This window comes from Elephas maximus, chromosome 15, assembly GCF_024166365.1.
Source record: "Elephas maximus indicus isolate mEleMax1 chromosome 15, mEleMax1 primary haplotype, whole genome shotgun sequence".
Taxonomy (NCBI): Eukaryota; Metazoa; Chordata; class Mammalia; order Proboscidea; family Elephantidae; genus Elephas; species Elephas maximus.
The window spans coordinates 40,078,499-40,102,210 of record NC_064833.1 but is presented as its reverse complement, the minus strand read 5'-3'; the positions used below and the strand labels follow the sequence as shown (position 1 = coordinate 40,102,210).

General features: G+C 38.9%; 1 protein-coding gene across 7 annotated transcripts in view; it reads right to left on the bottom strand.

Moving 5' to 3' along the window:
- NCALD (neurocalcin delta) overlaps positions 1-23,712 on the bottom strand; it is a 449,176-nt gene that overhangs the window by 216,713 nt on the left and 208,751 nt on the right. For 6 of the 7 annotated variants that reach the window (XM_049853824.1, XM_049853826.1, XM_049853825.1 and 3 more), the window contains one exon: positions 4,885-4,934. The exons of the other annotated variant lie outside the window; for it this stretch is intronic. The gene's annotated coding sequence lies outside the window, so the exon portion shown is untranslated. The remainder of the gene's footprint in view (positions 1-4,884; positions 4,935-23,712) is intronic. 7 annotated transcript variants of the gene reach the window in all.

Below are 23,712 nucleotides of genomic sequence, written 5' to 3'. Positions count from 1 at the left end.
CACTCATGAATACAGACGCAAAAATTTTCAACAACATTCTACCCAACAGAATTCGACAACATATCAAAAAAATAATACATCATGATCTAGCTGGATTCATACCAGGGATGCAAGGATAGTTCAACATTAGAAAATCAATCAATATAATTCACCACATAAATAAAACCAAGGAAAAGAATCACATGATCATTTCAATGACACAGAAAAGGCATTTGATAAAATCCAACACCCTTTCCTGATAAAAACTCTCAGCAAAATAAGAATTGGAAGGAAATTCCTCAGCAAAATGAAGGGCATATATGCGAAATCAACAGCCAACATTATGCTTAATGGCGAAAGATTGAGAGCATTTCCCTTGAGACAGGAATGAGATAAGGATGCCCTTTATCATCACTCTAATTCAATATTGCAATATTGATTATTCAAAACACTGATTATTCAATATTTTACTGGAAGCCCTAGGTAGAACAATAAGACAAGAAAGGGAAATAAAGGGTATCCAAATCAGAAAGGAAGAAGTAAAACTATTTCTATTTGCAGACGACATGATCCTACACATAGAAAATCTAGGAGACTCCACAAGAAAGTTACTGGAACTAATAGAAGGATTCAGCAAAGTGGAAGGGTACAAGATCAACACACAAAAATCAGTTGAGTTCCTCTACGCTAACAAGGAGGACTCTGAAAAGGAAATCAATACCATTTACAAGAGCCCCCAGAAGGATGAAATACCTGGAAATAAACCTAACCAGGAACTAAGAGACTTACACAAGAAAAACTGTAGAACAGTACTGTAAGAAACTAAAAGAGATCTATATAAGTGGAAAAATATTCCATGCTCATGGATTGGAAGATGTAACGTTGTGAAAATGTCAATACTACCAAAACTGATCTATAGATAGAATTCAATCTCGTTCCAAATCCCAACAACATTCTTTAATGAAATGGAAAAACTAATCTCCAACTTTATATGGAAAGGAAAGAGGCCCTGAATAGCTAAAGCAATATTGAAGAAAAAGAACAAAGTAGGAGGCCTTACACTTCCCGACCTCAAAACTTATTATATAACCATGGTAATCAAAACAGCCTTGGACTGATTCAATGAGCGACATATGGACCAACGGAACAGAATCGAGAACCCAGCGCAGCTGATATTTGACAAAGGGTCAAAGGCCATTCAATAGGGGAAGAAACAGTCTCTTTAACAAATGGTGCTGGCAAAATTGACTATCCATATGCAGAAAAATGAGTCAGGATACATACCTCAGACCATGCACAAAAACTAACTCAAAATGGATCAAAGACCTAAATGTTAAAGCTAAAAGTATAAAGCTAAAGATAACATAGGGTCAAAACTAGGGGACCTAATTCTTGGCATAAAAAATCTAGCAAACAAAACTAAAAATGCACGAACAAGAGAAAATAAATAACTGAACCTCCTAAAAATTAAATACTTATGTCCATCAAAAGACTTTACCAAGAGTACCTACAGACTGGGAAAAAATCTTTGGCAATAACATATCTGACAAGGGAGTAATCTCTAAAATTTATAGAAAACTTCAACAACTCAACAACAAAAAGACAATGCAATAAAAAAGTGCACAAAGGACATGAACGGACCCTTCACCAAAGAGGGCATTCAAGCAGCCAACAAATACATGAAAAGATGGTATCATTCATTAGCCATTACCTGTACCTGTTGCCATTGAGTCAATTCCGACTCATAGTGACTGTATAGGACAGAGTAGAACTGCCCCATAGGGTTTCCAAGGAGTGGCTGGTGGATTTGAACTGCTGGCATTTTGGCTAGCATCCAAACACTTAACCACTGAACCCCCCACCCCAGGGCCCCATCATCAGCCATAAAAAAAAAAAAAAAAAACAAGCCCGTTGCCTTCGAGTCCTATAGGACAGAGTAGAACTACCCCATACTGTTTCCAAGGAGCACCTGGTGGATTTGAACTGCCAACCTTTTGGTTAGCAGCCATAGCTCTTAACCACTATACCACCAGGGTTTCCCATCAGCCATTAGAGAGATGCAAATCAAAAGTACAATTAGATACCATCTCACCCCTGCAAAAATGGCAATGATCAAAACAGCAGAAAACAAGTGCTGTCAAGGTTGTGGGGTGGTTGGAACTCTTATACATTGCTGGTGGGATTGTAAAATGGTACAACCATATGGAAAATAGTATGGCACTTCCTCAAAAAGCTAGAACTAGAAATGCCTTATGGTCCAGCAATCCCACTCCTAGGTATATATCCTAGAGACACAAGAGCAGTGACACGAACAGACATATGTATACCCATGTTCACTGCAGCATTATTCACAATGGCAAAAAGATGAAAACAATCTAAGTGCCGATCAACAGATGAATGGATAAACAAATTGTGGTACATACATAGAATGGAATACTGTATTTTTATGTAAATAATGTGCATCTTCCATGTTTTTTTTGCCAACCACGCCCTTCCCCCACCCCCTCAAGTCACCCTCACAAGCACTGCCATGCCAATCCTCTTCCACATGTTGCTGTAAAAAAAATTAAGACAGCATGCTTATGAAAATACCTTGCATGGAGAGGGCGTGGCCAGCAAACAAAAGCAGAAAGCACCTGTTACTTGCGTAAAAACACAATATTACACAACAATAACAAATAATGAGGAGTCCACGAAATATCTCATAACATGGATGAATCTGGAGGACAATATTATGCTGAGTGAAATGAGTCAATCTCGAAAAGACAAATATTGTATGGTCCCACTATTATAAAAAATCAAGAACAGATATACACACAGATAGCGAAGTTCTTTGGTGGTTACCAGGCATGGGAGGCGAAGGGGGCGGGGGGAATCACTCTCTAGATAGTAGACATTTGTTACTTTCGGTAATGGGAAAGGCAATCCCAAATATGGGTGAAGTCAGCACAACTTGACCAAGGTAAATAAAGACACTAAGAAGTACACAAGAAAAAGGGACAAATTCAGTAAATGCTATGACATGTGCAATTTTGCAATAACAGTAAAAACAACCAAAAAATACGTGTGTGGTTATGTAGGGAGACATGGATGCATATATGTGTATAGGAAGGCATATGCAAATAAATGCATGTGCATGTATAGGTGTACCTATAAGCATGCATATACACATGTTTGTGTGTGCTGTATATACATCCACATATATAACAAACCACATACGTGGCACAGTTATGGAGGCTTCCTGACACATCGAAACAACTCACAGGATTGGTTTACTGGGTCAAAAGGCCTAGGACCATAGTCTCAGGGGCAACTTAGTCAACTGGCATAACGTAGTTCACTAAGATAATGTTCTACAACCTAGTTTGGTGAGTAGCATCCGGGGTCTTAAAAGTTTGTAAGAGGCCATTTAAGATACAATTACTGGTCTCTACTCAAATAGAGCAAAAGAGAGTGAAAGAAATCAAAGGCTCAAAGAAGAAACTAGTCCATACTACTAACATCCCACACAAGCCACAAACCCTTCTAACCTAAGACCCGAAGATCTAGATGGTGCCTTGCCACCACTACCAGCAGTTCTGACCAGGCACACAATAGAAGGTCCTGGATGGAATGGGAGGAAGATGTAGAACAAAACCCAAATTCCTAAAAAAAAGTCCAGGCCTACTAGACCAATAGAGACTAGAGGAACCCCTGAGACTACTATCCTAAGATACTCTTTGAACTCGGAATTGAGGATATTTCTGCAGATCACCTTTCAGCCAAATATAGATTGGCTTATAAAATAAACAATATCATTCGTGAATAACGTGCTTCCTTAAACAATTAACTATATGAGACCAAACGGTCAACAGTTACCCAAAAACAAAGATGAGAAGGCAAGGAAGGGAAGGGAAGCTAGATCAAAGGAAACAGACAAATAGAACGGAAATAATGAGAATGCTAACACATTATAAAAATTGTTACCAATGTCATGGAACAATTTGTATAAAACCTGTTAAATGGAAACCTAATTTGCTGTGTATCAAACCCAAAAACCAAACCCAGTGCCGTCAAGTTGATTCCGACTCATAGCGACCCTATAGGACAGAGCAGAACTGCCCCATAGAGTTTCCAAGGAGCGCCTGGCGGATTCGAACTGCCAACCCTTTGGCTAGCAGCTGTAGCATTTAACCACTACGCCACCAGGGTTTCTTTTACCTAAAACACAATAATATATTGTTTTAAAAAAGAAAGAAATTTTAGAATGGAAAAATTATCAAATTAGTCAATTAATTAATCCATCCATGGAAACCCTGGTGGCGTAGTGGTTAAGAGCTACTACGTCTGTTAACCAAAAGGTCTGCAGTTCAAATCCACCAGGCGCTCCTTGGAAACTCTATGGGACAGTTCTACTCTGTCCTATAGGGTCACTATGAGTCGGAATTGACTCGATGGCAATGGGGGGAATCCATCCATTCACATTCTCTAACAAATATCTATTATGTACCCATTATATGCCAAACTCTTTGCTAGAAGTAACTATATACCTCTTGGGCAATTAAACATGACGGAGGAGACTGTTGGAATGCAGCCCTTGAGAGAGCTTTGGCAGCTGCCGGGGAGAAAGATGGCATATAAGAACCACTCCACTCAGTGGTTGCAAATATACTTTATTACGCTGCAAGTAATATTCAAGAATGATAAGCAGTGCTTTATTTACTCCATTTCTATCATTTGTCCTTTCCATAAGTTTTAAAGAGGGGGTTTAATATCTTTTCCTATATAGGAAATTCCAGTGTTCATTAATGCTACTATTTATTGATAGAATATTTGAATGAAACTATCTTCTGTGGATACAATTGAACAAAGCCCAAAATTCCATTTACAGCTCGATTGAGAAGAAAATTAAAAATATGCTCTTACTTTATGATTGTCCTTAGTAGGTGGTTCCAAGAGACCAAAGTTGAGATAATCTAAAAGAAAAGAAGCAAAATAACAATGCTGAATGTAAATATCTTACAGGACCATTTGCTTTGGGGTCATTTATCCCCATCTATTTTTTATTTTATTTTAGTGGAGAGGGCACTGTGAGGCATCCCATGACTTGGGCTTAATTTTCAACAGGGTTTTTTTTTTTAAAGAGAGTGCAGGTTAGGGTAAGGAATAAGGCTTGGCAGAAAGGACTCCCCTAGAAAAAAAGAGGCCAAAACCAAAAACCAAACCACTTGCAGTCGAGTCGATTCTGACTCCTGGCAACTCCATGTGGCAAAGGCTGATAAAATGGCAGACAAGGATTGACTTCCTGTTGATACTTATAAAGTTCTTGGAAGAGGACACAGGATTAAAGTGAAGGGAAACTCAAGCACCAGGGCCTTCATTTTTAAGTTCCCAGCAAGCACCAACTGAGCCTCCTTCCTGGTGTAACAAATATATTAAAAAAAAAAAAAAAAAGATATAGGGACACTTAAAAAAGAATTAGCAGACACAGTCCCTGTAATGCAACAATAAAAAATTACAATAAAAATAGGTCAATAAATGGAGATAATATAGGGGCTAGATTCATAGGGCAGGAGGGTGTCAGAAGCATGTCTGATGGAGACTTGGAGGAAGAGGGCGCATGATCTATTGGATCCTATCGCTAATGAGGCAGGGGAAAGTCTCTCAGATTTTGCGTACATCATCATAACTACTTTATAACCTCCCTTTGATAAAAAGTACATTTTACTATCTCTGGGAGCACCAGGCTAGACAATCTAGTTAGTCTATCTAATATAGTTTCAAAACTATCAAGAGGGTCAAAGCCCTCCAGGAAATTTGTTAAAAACAAACAAGCAAACAAAAACATATACCACTGAATTCTTAAATTCAGAGTGTCACTTTTATTAAGAATAAAATACTAAGAAATGTGCAATTGTTTAGGTTTCTAAATACCCTTCCCTTTTTATTTAAAAAAAATCAATTGTTAATAATTCAGGAAGAAAACCTATAGCAACTGACATGTTAGAAAAAAATAACTACTGATTTCAGGGTATTCAATGATGTACCAATTATTGCAATATGCATTGCTGTCAATACACCAAGGACTCGTATTCCTCCAAGCATTTAACAGAGAACTGACTACAGTCAAAGCGCAACCAGGAACTTTACTAAAAGAGTCAGTAAATTCATCTCTTTGAATATAAAAACCAAACCCGTCGCTGTCGAGTCGATTCCGACTCATAGCGACCCTATAGGACAGAGTAGAACTGCCCCATACTGTTTCTAAGGAGCGCCTGGTGGATTCAAACTGCCGGCCTTTTGGTTAGCAGCCATAGCTCTTAACCACTAGCCACCAGGGTTTCCAAACATAGAACAGAGGCAATATATTTCAGTGTAAGGACTTTGGGAAAGTTATTGAAACTCTGTATGCTCCACAAATGATAGCTACTGTTTGATTTTCTGTTCCAGCAAGCTAAAAATTCTGTTCTAAGACCAAGTCTTAATTTTTTTCTTATTCACAATAACTTGTATATTTTAAAACATAGGTAATATATAAGGTTCTGGCTTAATGAAATCAATCCTTCTGAAGTTTTCAAACATGATTTTTGTAACTGAAAAACAAAATCTGTGAAGTGGTTTTCATATATTTTCCTTTCTCTCATAGTTGCTTTCTGACATACAAACATATTACAACTTGAAAAGTGACATTCTAAGGTTTCTCATTGTTAAGATATGGAATCAAATCAAAGTGAATTCACAGTATCTTACATTTTTAAAAAATACATATATATGCGTCAGAATCGACTTGAGGGCACTGGGTTTTTCTGGGTTATATATGGAGTTAACTCTGTTTCGGACTTCCAGGTTTTACTGAAAAAAACAGGTTCTTGGTTAAAATGGCATGGTGAATAAAGGAGCAATTACTGAGCTGACTGTTCTAGGGCCCTGATGGCTTTCTCTAGTATCAAACTAGACAGACAATTAAAGACCAAGCTAGTTGGCGGTATCCACAACAGTTGGGCGGGACCAGGAAAAGAAGACATTGCACAAGAAGGTGTTAAAGCTCTCTCTATTCTCTATGCTATTGGACCAGTTTCACTGATCTCCTCACAGAAGTATATTGAAACGCACCCTATTAGCTTACATATTTATTCTCAGAGATTGATGAGAAAATGATGGAGGTGGGATGGGTAGAAAATGAACACACAAAAATGCAGGTGTAAATAATCAACAGAGTACACACTTTACACAATAACTGTTTTCATGGAAACATACACATAAAGAGAAATTTTGTAGATTACATACCTATCTGGCTAATTTAGATAATCATTTCAGGGAGGCAAGCTGATATGGTAGAAAGAACAAGAGTGGAAATCAGCAAGTTTGGCCACTGGCTAGCAGCAGGGTGACCAAGGAGCAATCACTTCTCATCACTAGGTCTCTGTATCTGGAAAGGAGTGTAATCACTCCACTTCTACTTCAAGCTGATCCTTACTTTTTCTTTAAGATCTCTGTCAGAAGGTTTATAGTTTATGAACAAATCAGTAAATAGTGCTGTCCAATTTTGTTTTTTTCAGATACCTGAAGTGAATCCGTTTGTAATGGTGATAATGCTTAAAATAGTTACTTTATATATTTTGGTTTGCATACACAAATTTCAAGGTTTATGCACTCATGAAGATAGGAATTTCAGAAAACATAGAGATAGAAATCTATTTTGAGAAGTTTTAAATATTATAGGAAGATACAGGCTAGTTACCAAAGCAATTTAACTGCTATTTCTAAGCATCCTATCAGCTGTACTATCCATTCATGCTAACGGTGAATGAAATGGTTTTAAGTCTGTTGGTTGTGGCATCTAATTTTTTGCCAAAAGCATGGCATTTTCAGCGAGCAATATATTCTTACAAGTGCTTTTAAATAGAATCAATAACGCTTTACATTTAATTTTAATTTGATTTATACAGTTTGGCAATTTGGACTTCATAACCCAACCCTAACTTTCCCTAGGACATGAAAAAGATCTAATATTTCTTCATCTGGAAAAAAATGTATAATGCTCCCAAACACAATTACACTGGAAATAGATGACATTCATCCTCTCGGGGGCACTTAGCATAAGCTAAATACACTCACAACACAGCTGCCATTTGTAAACACCGTTTACTGTTGGAACCGAGGGATGTGTAAACAGCAACCCATTCATCAGTCTACGTGAAAAGTCATGATTCCTGCTAAGGTGGAGTCCACTTCTGAACACCATGTACTTAACACTGCTCTATTTCACACAAATATTTAGTAATATTTTAAAGCATTCCATTGTCTTGTTTTCTGCTTTTAGATTGAGTACTTAAATGATAATCTAGTTCTCGCCACTTTACTAAATATGGACATTAATCACTAAAAAAAAAAAAATTACTAAATATGGACATTAATCACTAAGGGAGTGGTTTTAATAGTATTCGAGCTTCCTTTTAAGGACCACTGTTATTCCCACTGTTACCCAGAGCAGAAACTCACTTGGCCTAGGTGTTCTCCTGAAGTTCCTTTAGGTGCTACAATTCATTCGGATGGCATAATTCTGTGTCTTAAGTTGTCAGAAGTGAATATTTTTCTCACTTCTTTCTCAGGTAGGTCTTAGATTCAGAAAGCATGTTACAACAAGGTAAAAGCAATAAGAACACAAAGAAACCAACTGGATTCCAGAGAAGAGATAGATAAAATGGAGGTTAAACAAATGCCTCATTTAGACAGTTAGCCAACAACATTTACTGAGTACCCAGGAGGGCAGAGCCCCAGATGGATTTCTCCCCTCTGCACAGGCCACTGGGGATGCCAAAGGTTACAGCCCAAACTGAAGTGTCCTGCTTGTGATGGTGACTGGCTGACTCACAAGCAGAAAAATGCAATCATCCATTAGCCATACTATAAGCAGTGTATTTATTTATTCATTCAACAACCTACCATGACCAGGGGCTAGGGCTAGAAATGGATGATATGACTTCATTCTTAAGGTGCTTACTTCTAGAAGGGGAAAGCCATCTAGTCATTTATAACAGATAAGTAAACAAAGTAATCAAAATATGATCAGTGAAATGGCATAAGCATGTAAACATGAATAACCTATCTGAGCAATAGCTTCCCACACTCCACACTCCTTTCCCTTTTCGATGGTTTTTCTCAGTAGCACTTAATCGTAAGTGCCACTTGATGGTATATATTTATTTGTTTGTTTTTTCTTGTCTGTCTGTTCCACTAGGAACAAAGAGCTTGAGGGCATGGGCTTTCTTTGGTTCATTGAGGTAAACCAGTCCCCAGAACAGAGCCTGACAACTATTTGTTGACTCAGTGAATGTATGAGTGAATAAACATTACGGCAGTCTTTCAGAAGAGTGAATGATAATCTGGAAATATGGGAAAACTTCCTGGAGGAAAGGTTAGGTTGTGAAAGAAGGCAATTAAATTTTGACAAAGAAGAAGTTAACAGGTCAGTCCAGAGAATTTACTTGGCAGCACTCTAGGAACACCTAGCAATGGGGCTGTGGAACACAGGTTGTTTTCTCTGCCCAGAGTCCTGTCCTCTTAGAACTGTCCTCCTTGGCTCCACGAGGATTTGGTAGGGCCACCAGCCCTACTCTTCTGCTCCTCTGACCACAGGGGAGGGCCCAAACCAAAGCTAGGTACCTGATTTTCTCTCTTGGACATTCGAATCTCCAAGTGACAGAACGAGAGCCCTTGGCAGCTGAGTCATCAATGGCAGCCCCTTGGAAAAATGGTTCACAGTTCTGCAACCCTGAATTTCTCTAGTTCCTGTCTTCCCCAAGGCCTATTTGGTCAGCTTTCCTTAGTTCCATAAACTATTAATGTCCTTCCAATAAGCTTTTTTTTATTTCTGGCTCCAACAGTCTCAGTTTATTTCTATTCATTACAACCAAAGCTTTCTACTCACCACAGAGACAGATTAAGAGAAGAACGTGGTTTGGAAGGCTACGTAATAATAAATTTTTATTTAATATTAACTATGCACAGGTACTTAGCTAAGCTCTTAATATGAGCTATCCAATTTACTCATCAGAACCATCTCCATGAGTTCCTATGCCATTTCGAAGACGGGGACATCAAGGCTTAAAGAAGTTAAATAATGTGCCCAAGTTCACATTCTAATAAGTGGCATTTAATTCCAGAGACCACAGTCTTGACAACTTCTCTTCTCTGTCCACATACAGCCGCCTTGGGCATTACTGTCCAGGATAACAAGGAAGGCCCTAGGAGTTAGGCCTGCAGAGCTGAGACCACACAGCAACTTGGTCAGACACACAAGATAAGGGACATCAAGCAGGCTACCTCAAGCACTTGAAGCCAGAACTACAGATCTCAATGGCAAGGGTACAGAGCTGGAGATGGACTTATCCAGTTACAGAGGAGTCAATTCAGACTCATGGTGACCCCATGTGTGTCAGAGTAGAACTGTGCTCCATAGGGTTTTCTTCTGAGGTGACTGTGGGCGGATTAAAACCTCCAACCTTCCAGTTAGCAGTCAAGCTTGCTAACTATTTGCACCACCCAGGTACTCCACATAGCAGTCCTAAAATGTAGATATTGTTGTTCTCATTCTACATATGAGGGAACAGAGACTTGGGGAGGTGGCAATGTATTAACTGGCAGCTTAGGGCATGATCCCAATCTGTTTCACTTATAGCCCAGGCCAGTTCTATTAGGAACACTTGACATATTTCCCTTGATAAACAGATAACCTCACAAGGCCCTCCTTGCCACATTAACTACCATTTGATTTTTTTTTTTTTTATTCCATAGCGCTTGTTTTTCGCACCCTGGGTCACATCCTGCTTTGCTCTGCTGTCATCTACAGAAACCCTGGAGGGCCGGTCCAGGTGAGTACAGACTCCTCTAGCACTGGTAGTGCCCTCTCAGTTGTGACCCTGAGAATCTTCCCCTTTCTGCCCCAGGCCTTCTCCAGTGCTGCAGGGAGGGACCACAGTGCCAGGTGCAGACAGGAAGCTCAGAGGAGAAAAGGCCCTGGGAACCGTCCTCACCCATGGAGACTTGAACCTGATGGATCAATGCCCCTACCTTCAGGCCTCCATACAGGCAATTCTGGGAGACATTCCGTACGCTTTCAAAGACCCTAACATGGTCATATCCCTAGATGCCTACCCAAGTCCCTGTCTCAGAATTTGCTTCTGGGGGAATCCAAAGTAAAACATTTTCCAATGACCCTTTTAATTTCATTTGCCTTGTCCAGCAGAACTTCCTGAATGTGCATGCTTCTTACATGGCTCACAGGAGCTTCTCAAATGAAGGACTTTCTTCCCATTTATTTTTCCTTAACCAGAAATTGCCTTTAACCACAGCTCCCTTTAAAGAAAAGGGATATAAGGGAAAAAAAAAAAAAAAATCAAACTATAAACGTCTCTCTTTCTTTGCTTTAAGTCCTCAAGTTCAGTCTCACATCCCCACTAAAAGGAGAGCTCCTTGAGCTACTGAACACTAATGCCTCCCTGCTTGGTTAAAGTGGGGAGCAGACAGACACCTGAGCATATTGTAAAAAGACAACTCATAAATGATGATAATCTAATGGTTAATGGAGAATATTATTTTGCTGTAAGGTATTTAGGCATAAATCAATGACACTAAAGCTTTTTACTTTTACACAAAAAGTATTTAAAATATTTTTCCCTTCACATTATTAATATTCCATTACCTCTAAACAGCATCAATAGCAATAATTTTCTTCCCGTGTACATATACATACACACACACACACGCATATACCCTAACACCTGCTAAAAATGAAAGATTCTGGATCTCTTTCCTCTAAAAGTAGAGCTAATTTTGTTTATATGTCCACTCTGACCCAGAGCAACTGTGGTAGGCTGAATAATGCCTCCCTAAATACGTGCACATTCTCATCTTTGGAATCCACAAATGCTATCTTATAGCAAAAGGGATATTGCAGATGTGATTATTTTAAGGGCTTTGAGATGGGGACATTATTCTGGGTTATCTGGGTGGGTCTCATGTAATAACATACTACTCTTAAGAGGGAATTAGAAGTCAAAGAGTCAGGGGAGAAGGTAGTGTGACAATGGAAGGAGAGATTCGAGTGATATAACCAGGAGCCAAGGAATGCTGGCAATCTCCAGAATCTGAAGAAGGCAAGAACATGTATCTTCCCCTAGAGCTTTCAGAAGGAACCAGCCCTGCTCACACCTTGACTTGAGCCCAGTGAAACTGATTTCAGACTTCTGACTTCCAGAACTGTAAGAAAATAAATTTCTGTTCTTTTAAGTACCTAAGCTTGTGGCAATTTGTTATAGCAGCAATAGGAAACTCATACAGCTACTTTTTCACCCTGCAAGTTCTTTTCTATGCTGACCTCACTACAACCCAACTTCATTCCCCTCCACCAAGTTAGAGATTTGAGATTTCTCTAAATGACATGTCCTGGGTGTTTGCTTATCAACCTGAATGACATGTCCTGGGTGTTTGCATGCAAGGAGTAGGATATAGGGAAACAATGTCATCCCGATGTTGAAGAAAACATGAATTAGGAGTTTAGGACAGCAGTAGGGGCTACGGAAAAGAATTCGAGGGTCATCAACATATTGTTGATGGTTGAAATCAAGACACAGCTAGACCATGTAATATATTTATGACAGTGACTCTGATAGAGCTAGGAAGTGTATTAAAGGGATTTTGTTTGCAAATGATAAGCATACCAGAGAAGAGATACCATAGAAAGTTAACATGAGAAAATGTGATCTAGAGTATAATTTCATTTTTTTCCCCTTGAGCTGAAATACAACCTCAGCTAGATAATGAATAGAAGTGCATCTCATTCAGAGAGAAGCTCAGAGAAAGGTCTTGAGCTGTGTACTAGGCATTAGGGGATACAAAGATAGTCATAGTTGCTGCCTGTAAGGAGATTACAGATAATTTCATTACAGTACAATGTGAGGTATGATAACAAAGTCAACAAGTATACTCTGGGGGCATAGTGGAGGCGAAAGTGAGGACTGAAGAAAACCTTCCCAGAGGAGGTAGCAATTAAGATGAGTTTTGAAGGATGAGTAAGAAAGGGAGTTTAGAAAGGAACACAACCAAGGTACAGGAAATAGCACACGGTCATGAGAAGTAGTTCAAAGAATGTGACAGGGTTCTCCCCTAAGGAGATTATGCATAGTGAGAAGAACAGAGAAGCAAGAACAGGGCCCTGGAGAAGAGTAATGGTTAAAGAGAAGGCAGGGAAGAAAAGCCCACAACTTACTTGGAAAAGAAAAAGAGTGGCAGATATAAAACCTAGAGAAAATGGGATCATGGAATCCAAGGGGGTAGAGAGCTTCAAGAAGGAGGAAGTACAGTAAGATAAAAACTAAAAGGGACAAAAAAAAGACATGTGAATTTTTCTCAGAGCAACTTTATTAGATTATGAGAGTAAAAACCAGATTTCAAAGGGCTTAAAGTAAATGGAAGTGAAGAAAGGGAGGCAGTGTTTTCAGACTTTCAAGCATCTTGGTTGAGAAGGGAATGAGAGCCATGCCCACTTGTCAAGTTTTTAAACTTTGAAGACAAAAATAAACTTCACAAACTGACATGAAAATGAAGAAATAAGATTTAAAGACACGATGAGAAGATAGGGATCAACTTTCGCCATCCTCCTCAGACTTAGACAAAGGTAAAATAAATGGAAATACTACCACAGGAACAGTGGGTCAAACTGGCTGGAAATGAGAAAAAACATCTTTAAAGGAAGATACTATGTATTAAAAAAAACTTGAAGTTTCAAATTAAAGACCATAAGAAGAATCAAGGAGATCTGAAAGCAGAAGAACTAGAGAAAAAAGTGAGAAAAGTTAGAGAAATTTAAGACAAGGAAGTAGATTCAATAACAAAGGCAATATTAATAATAATTAGACAAATGTGACTATTATAAGGCAAAAAAAGAGAAATAGGTAAAGAATTTCAAACAACTAAGACATAATGTTGAAATAGGAGACAGAGGAATATTCCAAAGACCCAGTTTGCAGGGTCATCCACAAATTTAGCAAATATTCCCTGAACACTGACAAGGGGCATAATATTTCATTTACACAATGTTGTGTTAGGTGCCATCAAGTTGGTTCCGACTTATAGCGACAACAGGACAAAATACTGCCCAGTCTTGCGCCATCCTTGCAATCATTGTTTGAGCCCACTGTTGCAGCCACTGTGTCAATCCATCTCTTTTTTGCTGACCCTCTACTTTACCAAGCATGATGTCCTCCTCCAGAGACTGATCCTTGCTGATAAAATGTCCAAAGTACTTAAGACAAAGCCTCACCATCCTTGCTTCTAAGGAACATTCTGGCTGTACTCCTTCCAAGACAGATTTGTTCATCCTTCTAGCAGTCCATGGTATATTCAATATTCTTCACCAACACCATAATTTAAATGCATCAATTCTTCTGTGGTCTTCGTTATTCATTATCCAGCTTTTGCATGCATATGAGGCAATTGAAAATACCCTGGCTTCTGTCAGGTGCACTTTAGTCCTCAAAGTGACATCGATGCTTTTTAACACTTTAAAAAAAGGTCTTTTGCAGCAAATTTGCCCAATGCAATATGTCATTTGATTTCTTGACTGCTGCTTCCATGGTATTGATTGTGGATCCAAGTAAAAGGAAATCCTTGACAACTTCAATCTTTTCTCCGTTTAGTGTGATGTTGCTTATTGGTCCAGTTGTGAGGATTTTTGTTTTCTTTATGTTGAGGTGTAATCCATACTGAAGGCTGTAGTTTTTGATCTTCATCAGTAAGTGCTTCAAGTACTCTTCGTTCTCAGCAAGCAAAGTTGTGTCATCTGTATAACGTAGGTTGTTAATGAGCCTTCCTCCAATCCTGATGCCCTGTTCTTCATCATATAGTCCAGTTTCTCAGATGATGTGCTCAGCATACAGATTGAATAAGTATGGTGAAAGGATACAACCCTGATGCACACCTTTCCTGACTTTAAACCATGCAGTATCCCCCCTTTCTGTTCAAACAACTGCCTCTTGGTCTATGTATAGGTTCCTCATGAGCACAATTAAGTGTTCTGGAATTCCCATTCTTCACAATATTATCCGTAATTTGTTATGATCCACACAGTCCAATGCCTTTGCATAGTCAATGAAACACAGGTAAACATCTTTCTGGTATTTTCTGCTTTTAGCTATGATCTATATGACATCAGCAATGATATCTCTGGTTCCACAACCTCTTTGGAATCCAGCTTGAATTTCTGGCAGTTCCCTGTCAATGTACTGCTCCAGCTACTTTTGAACAATCTTCAGCAAAATTTTACTTGTGTGTGATATTAATGATATTGTCTGATAATTTCCCCATTTGCTTGGGTCAAGTTTCTTTGTGATGGGCACAAATATGGATCTCTTCCAGTTGGTTGGCCAGGTAGTCATCTTCCAAATTTTTTGGCATAGACGAGTAAGTGCCTCCAGCACTGTATTGTTTGTTGAAACATCTCAATTGGTATTTCGTCAATTCCTGGAGCCTTGTTTTTCACCAATGCCTTCAGTGCAGCTTGGATTTCTTCCTTCCATACCATTGGCTCTTGATCGTATGCTGACCTCTAAAAATGATTGATCATTGACCAATTTTTTTTTTCTTTTTTTTTTTAGTACAGTGGCTCTGTATTCCTTCCATCTTCTTTTGATGCTTCTGGCATCATTCAATATTTTATCCACAGAATCCTTCAATATTGCAACTTGAGGCTTGAATTGTTTCTTCAGCTTGAGAAATGCTGAGCGTGTTTTTCCATTTTGGTTTCCTAATTCCCTGTCTTTGTACATTTCTCTATGATACTTTATTTTGTCTTCTCAAGCAACCCTTTGAAATCTTCTGTTTAGCTCTTTTACTTCATCATTTTTTCCTTTCGCTTTAGCTGCTCTACATTCAAGTGCAAGTTTCGGAGTCTCTTCTGACACTCATTTTGGTCTTTTCTTTCTTTCCTATCTTTTTAATGACTTTTTGCTTTCTTCATGTATGATGTTGTTGATGTCATTCCACAACTTGTTTGGTCTTCAGTCATTAGTGTCCAATCTATTCTTGAGACAGTCTCTAAATTCAGGTGGGATATACTCAAGGTTGTACTTTGGCTCTCGTGGACTTGTTTTAATTTTCTTCAGCTTCAACTTGAACTTGCATACAAGCAATTTTTGGTCAGTTTTGTAGTCAGCTCCTGGCCTTGTTCTGACAGATAATTTGAGATTCTCCATCATCTCTTTTCACAGATGTGATTTGATGTGATTCCTGTGTATTCCATCTGGTGAGGTCCATGTGTACAGTCACCATTTATGTTGTTGAAAAAAGATATTTCCAATTAATAGGTTGCCGATCTTGTAAAATTCTGTTATGCAATCTCCAGCATCATTTCTATACCAATGCCGTATTTTCAAACTACTGATCCTTCTTTGTTTCCAACTTTCACATTCCAATCACTAGTAATTATCAATGCATCCTGATTGCATGTTTGATCCATTTCAGACTGCAGGAGTTGATTATAATAATATCATAACTTAATTGCAACAAACAAAAAAATGAAAGTTGAGTTGAAGTATAGCCTTAAATGTTCTTTTCATGAAACAAAGTGGGTAGATAAAATTATGATTGATCTAGTATAAAACTAAAGAGTTTAAAGTCCACAACAGAAAACCCACCCAGTGGCTCTGTGAGAGAAAGACCTAGAGATCTGCTTCCATAAGCCTAGAAAACCCTATGAAGGGGCCATGGTGGCGCAGTGGTTAAGCGTTCGGCTGCTAACTCAAAGATCAGCAGTTTAAACCCACCAGCTGTTCTGGAGGAGAAAGATGTGGCAGTCTATTTCCATAAAGACTTACATACAGCCTCAGAAACCCTATGGGACAATTCTACTCCGTCATATGGGGTCACTATGAGTCAGAATCACCTTGACAGCACACAGTAACAGCATCCTATCAGTCACTGCCCTTACTTGCTGTGCATTATATAACTTCTCTGAATCTCAGTTTTGGCGTTGGTAGTATTATCTGCCACGTGAAATTGTCATGAAAATCAAATGACAATATCAAATGAAAGGTACTTCACCAGTGGTAGGCATTCCATAATGTTAGTTCGTCTCTGCTAGGTTTTTTAATGCAATGTGACTGTGTGTTAAATGTTGACAAGCACACTAAATTTAATTATTACAAATCTCATTAATTACATCATAATTTCTAGTTGTTTGGACAGAACTGGCAGTTTGTTTTCCTACTAAGAAGAAAGAATTTGCTAAGCAAATTTTTCTGTCAACTAGAATAGGGATAAGGAAAAATGTTAAGCTACTTAGAGCTTTTAGAAACTCCTATTTACAAATAAAGAGAATTAATTTAAAATAATCATTATCTAAGTCATCGAAGGGATTCAGGGAAACAACCTATCTAGCATTGCTTGCCACTAGTTTGTATGCAATTAGTTTCTGTTTACAGAAACTTTAAGACACCGTATTAAAATGAGTTTGTATTTCAGATATCTCATCAATTAAGATGAACTTTCCTTTCAATGAATCTGAATCTGTGAATTTCTCTAACATTGAAAAAATAGAGCACTGAATCTATGTAAAGCACTGTCCATCGGTCACCAAAACCGGAAAAGGGCTTCATTCACTATCATTACACTCCCTTTTCCTAACCCTTCATTAATTCATTGAATGTTTATTGACAGCTAACCAAAGACCTGGCACTCAATTACAGTAGAATTTTTCATCTGACATCAGGGTACAGAAATAAAGTTTTCCTTCTATGATATTGAAAACATGTCTTCTCTCTCTATGTAGGCATCGCAATCAGATTCAAACATAGATGGATCTTAGGTTTAACAAGGTGCTCAATAATGGCATCTGTTGCACGTTATACTCTGTTCTTTGAATGAATAAGGACCTGGCAAGAGTTAATTATTTGCTCCAATCTTCAATACAGGATGGCCCAGCCCTTTGGCAAGCCCAGACAGACCTGGTAATCACCAGGGGATTACCATGGATCTGTGGGGTCATGTCCCTATGCTCAGCACAGGCTGAGGATATACCATAGGTCATTATCATCATTAAGGCATTTTCATAGATTCAGTTACTTCCTATATGTTTTTTATTTTTTTGCCACTTGCAAACTTTTATTATTATTTCTTTCCTTGTTCAGGGTTATTAAGAAATGATTAGAAATAACAAGACTAAGTTGGGTCACACTGTCTGCCTGTCCTAAAGTGACAATTTTGATCTGTGCTTCACAATATTTTCCATCATTGAGAACAGGGCTGTTACTAGGTATTGTAGAACTTAATTGTTAGGAGTTATGGCTCTGAGTCAGAGTGGCTAGGTTCAAACCTCAGTGACTTCACTGGAGTAACTACTACATAACCACAGTGAGATATAATCCATCTCAATTATGGCTTCGCCATCCTTAACCAAAAATCAAGAGCCCACTGCCATCTAGTTGATTTTGACTCACAGCAACTCTACAGGACAGAGTAGAATTGCCCCATTGGGTTTCCAAGGAGCAGGTGATGGATTCGAACTGCTGACTTTTTGGTTAGCAGCCAGCTCTTAACCACTGCACCACCAGGGCTCCTCCCCATCCTTAAATGGAAGTAACAGTGTATGCCTCATAAGAGTATTATAAAGGTTAAATGCAATATTGCACATAAAGTATTTAACATGGGTCTTCAAATACACATATATATGTATATGCAATGGATCATACACACACACACACACCTTTTCAAATATATATGCACACACATATAATCAAACAAAAAAAATCAAACCTTTTGCTGTCGAGTTCATTTCAACTAATAGGGACCCTATAGGACAGAGTGGAACTGCCCCATAGGGCTTCCAAGGAGCGGCTGGTAGATTTGAACTGCCAACCTTTTGGTTAGCAGCTGAGCTCTTAACCACCGTACCACCAGGGCTATACACACATATGCAATTATATATAATATGCAAAACAAATACTACTAATTCATCATATTACCAGAAGTCTGATAAGTCAAATGTTTTGATTTTCAAAAGAGAAAATGATGGAGTCTTGAAACAATTGCTCATTGAGTTCAATAAGCTTTAGGATGGGTTGTTAAGCAGAAGGTTTATGGGTACTTTTGGAAAGGGTGAGAGAAGTAGCTGTTGATTCTGACTCACAGCGACACCATGTGACAGAGTAGAACTGCCTTATAGGGTTTTCTTGGCTTTTAATCTTTACAGAAGCAGATAGCCAGGTCTTTCTCCCATGGAGCTGCTGGGTGAGTTCAAACCATCATCCTTTTGTTTATCAGCTGAGTGCTTAACCATTGCACCACCACAGCTCCTCTGAGAGAAGCAGTACGGGTTCATCAAGAGCAAGTTGTGCCAAATCATAGCTAGGGCAGGAGAATATGTCAGATTCGGTGTCTCTGGATTTCAGAAACATCTTGTCTAAGCCTTTCATTATGTCCTGTGGACAACTGAGGACTTTGGGCTCATCCACGGTTGTGGGACCACATCTCCAGCTGCCCTTCCCCACATTCTCTATTATAGCATTTTGTTTCCCTGTATCACACTCACCATATATCTAATTCTTTTTCTGATGCATTTACCTGTCTATTATTTATCTCCTCACAAGAATGTTAACTTCATGAAGGCAGGAACCATGCCTGACTTGACCACCTTATTTGCATCCCTCCATTGACTGATGCGGAGCTCTGGTGGTGTAGTGGTTAAGAACTTGGCTGTAAATCAAAAGGTCGACAATTTGACTCTACCAGCTGCTTCTCAGAAACCCTATGAGGCAGTTCTTCTCTGTGCTGTAGGGTTGTTAGGAGTCAGAATCGATTCAATGGCAACAAGTTTGGTTTTTGGTATTAACTGATGCAGAGACTAGCTTATAGTAGGCAATCATTAAATATTTGCGAAATGAATGAAGAAATGAAATAATTCCTGGCTGTTAAAAGGCAGGGCCCAAAGAGTACTGGGTTCCTGGATAAAGTCTCTATTACAGTGTTACAGCACTCCTTGGTTAGGTTCATTTAACAGCTTATCATGTATGAGAAGACAGAAGCCATTGTTAATCACATCTGCAGATGGCAAAAGTTCTGCAGCAGATCATGTGGAAGAGACTTGGGATTTTAGCTGACTGTACAGTAATTTGAGCCCTAAACACTATATGATGTAGATTTTTAACATAAACCTACTCTAGACCAGTGGTTCTCAACCTTGGCCACACGTTAGAATCTACTGGGGGAACTGGTAGACAGATAAACAAAAACATGATGCCCAGATTTACGTAGTTAGTTTTGGAAAGCATCTGGATATTGTTTCATTTGCTTTTTTCTTTTTTTGGCCACCATGTACATAGCACCCAAGCACTTAACTGATGTACTACCAGGACTCTTTGATATGATCTTGTTGTTGTATGCCGTCTAATCAACTCTAACTCATAGTGACCCTACAAGTAGAACTTCCCCGTAGGGTTTCCTAGGCTGTAATCTTTAGAGGAGCAGACGCCAGGTCTTTTCTCCTGTGGGGTGGCTGGTAGATTCAAAACACCGACCTTCCAGTTAGCAGACAAGCACCTAACCATTGCACCACCAGAGCTCCTTTGACTTGATTCTAAAATCCAAAAAAAAAAAAAAAAAGGCCATTGCCGCCTAGTTAATTCCAACTCATGGTAACCTATAAGACAGAACAGAACTGTCCCATAAGGATTCCAAGGCTGTCGTTTTTATGGAAGCAGACTGCTGTATCTTCCTCCCTCGGAGTGGCTGGTGGGTTCAAACCACAAATCTTTCAGTTAACAGCCAAGTGCCTAACCACGGTGCCATGAGGGCTCCTTTGATGTTATCTTTGGTCAGTCTATCTCAAAGCCAGTGGCTGCTTTCCCCATCACCTCACAAAAGGCAGACCAGATTCTCTGAGAGCTGACTTAATGCTTAAGATGAGTATTTTAGGAGAGTGGCAGTTTGCATGTGTTTATTGCTACTTTTTCTCACTTAATATTCTTTTCAGGGTTGAAGCTGTGCTTCTTTGAACACTTATTCACATCCTGAGCACAACAGAGTTTGTTCCATTTGCAACTTCAAGAGGAGGAGTAACAAAGAATGTTCTGAATGTGGCATGTTAAAATGAATCTCAAATATTTTTAGAAAAGTAATTATTGAGGCCAAGATCCAAGGAAAATTGGTTCCCTTAGGTAGCAATAGGAAGAGACTGAGCTGGATATCAAGGAGAAGTTCCTGACCATAGACTAGAAACGCTGTGAAATGAACCCTTTTGTGGAGATATTTAATGATTAGTAATCCATCATCCATCAGAGAAAATGTGAGTGCAAGCAAAAGAGTCGTCCATTTTAGATGACCTCAACCCGTTCCCAGCAAATGATGACAATAACAGTTAAAATATAATTATTTTTAGCACTGGATATTTTAATCTGGATAGAGCCCCAGCATCTGCCTAACCTTCAGAGCGACAGGCTTTATTTTGCCCACTGAGCCTATGCAAACAGCAGCAGGCACAGCTGGTTTGGAAAACCCAGTGGGCAAACATGGTACAATGAACACAGCTGTTAAGCCAACAGACAATCCAAAACTAGAATGAGACAAGCTCTAGGTTTGGACACAGTTCATTTTAAAGCATCACAACATATTGGATAAACTGCACAGAACGTTAACTGGTCAGCTGCTGAATGAAAAACACAGACCAAAGCAGAACAGTTTCTAAATTAAAGGCACGTCACACAGAACAGCCAAATCTGCTCCTGCTGCAGAGGGGAACACATGAGGATGATTTAGTTGCTTCTGAACAGGACCTTGAGTTAACAAAACCCACCACCAAAAGTATAGAATGTTTTAAGATAAAATTAAGAATGTTTGAAAAGAGAGGAAATACCAACTGTGATGGCTAATTTTATGTGTCAACTTGGCTAGGCTATAGTACCCAATTGTTTGGTCAAAAGCTAGTTTAGATGTTGCTGTGAAGGTATTTTATAGATGTGATTCACATTTACAATCAGTTAACTTTAAGTAATTACCCTCCATAATGTGAATGCATGGGTCTGATCCAAGCAATTGAAGGCTTTAAGAGCAAAGCCCTGAGGTTTCCAGGAGAAGAAGGAATTCTGCCTTAAGACTGTAAAATAGAAATCCCATCAGAGTTTCCAGCTGGTTGCCTTACCCAAGGATTTCGGACTTGTCAGCCCCATGATCATAAGTTCCTTAAAATAAATTTCTCTGTCTCTGTCTGTCTCTCTCTATATATATATACTTATATACCCAGAATATATATATTGGTTCCATTTTTCTACAGAATCCTGACTAATACACGAACTTTATGCCAAGGAACAAGACCTAAGCATTTAAGATTTTAATCTAATCTCAAATAACAAAAAATGTAACAGAGAAATTCTCCTGAATAAATTTTCCTCTGTACTCTAGGTTACAATACATATTAAACCCCAAAAGTAGTCCATGCTTCTCTTTTATCAGAAATTCAATTGGTCACTCAATCACTATCTATATAAACTAGTATTTATGATTATAACAATACAAACTTATGAACCAGATTCCAAAAAATAACATCTGCATCCTTCCAACTAATATGACAAACAAGGGCTCATAATGGGTATTTGGCGGCATGCTTGTCACGTGTAAGCACCTGCAAAGATGTTTATGAGGGTGTAGCGATGACAAGTTAACAAAGAACGTTGAATGAAAGCACATCTCAGGCTTAACTTCATCAGTTTCTGAAATAAATCATTGTTTAGTATCAATTCTTTTACAGTCATTAATGTATCACCAGCACAGGCCAAACACTTTCAAGTTAGAAAAAGATATATTTCCTTGTGTATAATGAAAATCCAAAACAATAAGTGTCAAAGCATTTTTTTTTTTTTTACACCAACACCTCAAGTCATGAGGGAATTAAGTTTGTCATCACCTGAATGAGTCATCTGTCTCCCCAGAATATCTACTGAATCCCTGGCCCTTTTATCTGTAGGGATACAATGGAGAACAAATATTCTGAGGTTGTCCACTGGCTCTGTTCTTCAAGGAGGTGGCAGGAAGAGAGCCCACACTCAGGGACAAATGGGCACTCAAAGAGAACAGCCTCCCTGCCCCAATCAAGGGTGCCATCCTAGAACATCACCCAATAGCCAGTTGCTGTTATTTTCACAGCTTCAACTTTCAACATAATCCAAACTGCCAGAAAACACTCATTTCCCATTTGCAGGAGCTTTTGCAGAGCCAGTTATGAGTAAAAACCATCATGCCCTGTTTCTTTTATCAGGAACCTCATTGACAGAGTCATTTATTCTTTATGAAGACAAATGAGTATGGTTATTCTGATTAGAAGCAAAGCAACATCAACTCATGAGCCAGACTCTGAGCACACCATCTAGGTCATGGCAGCTGTCCCAACTAATCCCAGATTAGGGGAAGGAGCTGAGGATACATCATGTAAGAAGAGACACCAAAGCCAAGTACATTAGGTGAATCAAATTGATGGGGGCAACTTTCCTGTACTAGTACACTCTAACAGTGAGCTTTAGTCAGTTCCTCCCAGCAGCCTAACATTGACATTATTATCCTTCACATGGGAAGATGGTCACCACTGGGTTAAGAGTAGTGGTGACAATGTACTGGACAACCCATGCAAGGACAGTCCCAGTCAGGCTGTTCCCTCTGAGAAGTCTGCTGCCCACAACCCCTTTTTGATACAGTTCTGCCCTCATGGACCTT